At 57.0% G+C, this 744-nt stretch overlaps 1 protein-coding gene across 1 annotated transcript in view; it reads right to left on the bottom strand.

Annotated features, from left to right (window-relative positions):
* The window catches only part of SIGLEC15 (sialic acid binding Ig like lectin 15), a 16,968-nt gene that overhangs the window by 8,003 nt on the left and 8,221 nt on the right, over positions 1–744 (bottom strand). The gene's annotated exons all lie outside the window — the stretch shown is intronic.

Here is a 744-nt window from a genome sequence, read left to right on the forward strand (position 1 = left end):
GGGGGGAGGACCCCTCGCTGGGGTGCCCGGAGCCCGCAGGACTCAGGGAGCGTCTCCCTTGTGGGCACCCAGAAACCCACCCCGTGACTCGAGAGGCGTCTCCCGGGATCTTGACTCCCATGACACTCCAGGTGCCTGGACCCTCCCCGCCCTTCCCTGGGAGTCTTTGCCTCATTGGGGCGGTCCCACCTCACGAGCAGGCCCACTGACCCCATACTCTTTCCCAACACCAACCCTGCTGCAGAAAAGCCCCGGGATCCCTGGTTAAGGTACAGTCCCAGCACCCCCCCATAGTGATAATAAAAGCACTTACTGTGCACCTCTGTGTTGACCAGGTTCCCCGTAGTATCTCTTTTGGTTCTCACAAGTGATCCTAGATGGAAGCACAGTATCCTTGGGTTACATGTAATAAACTGAGGCACAGAGAAGTTGAGTAATTAGGTAAGGTCACACAGCTAGGAGGCACAGCCAGGGTCGGGACTCGGGACTGCCTGACTCCCCAGCCAGCTGTCTGGGCACTAAAGGCATGGAAGCTTGGGGCTCATCCAAGGAGACCAACACTCCCATTTACAGAGGGGAACAGGCCTCAGCAAGGGGCGATGGGTTTTGAAATTAATGTGTTGAGTGGGTGGATGGGGTTCCTTTCGAATCCAGGTCAAGCCAAAGGCGCTTCCCAAAAGGCAGCTAGGGAGCCGAGAAACCACGAGTGGTAGATCTTCGTGCTGTCTTCTTGCTCTGGGCTTC

This window comes from Ursus maritimus, unplaced genomic scaffold, assembly GCF_017311325.1.
Source record: "Ursus maritimus isolate PB19 unplaced genomic scaffold, ASM1731132v1 scaffold_18, whole genome shotgun sequence".
In the NCBI taxonomy this organism is placed as follows: Eukaryota; Metazoa; Chordata; class Mammalia; order Carnivora; family Ursidae; genus Ursus; species Ursus maritimus.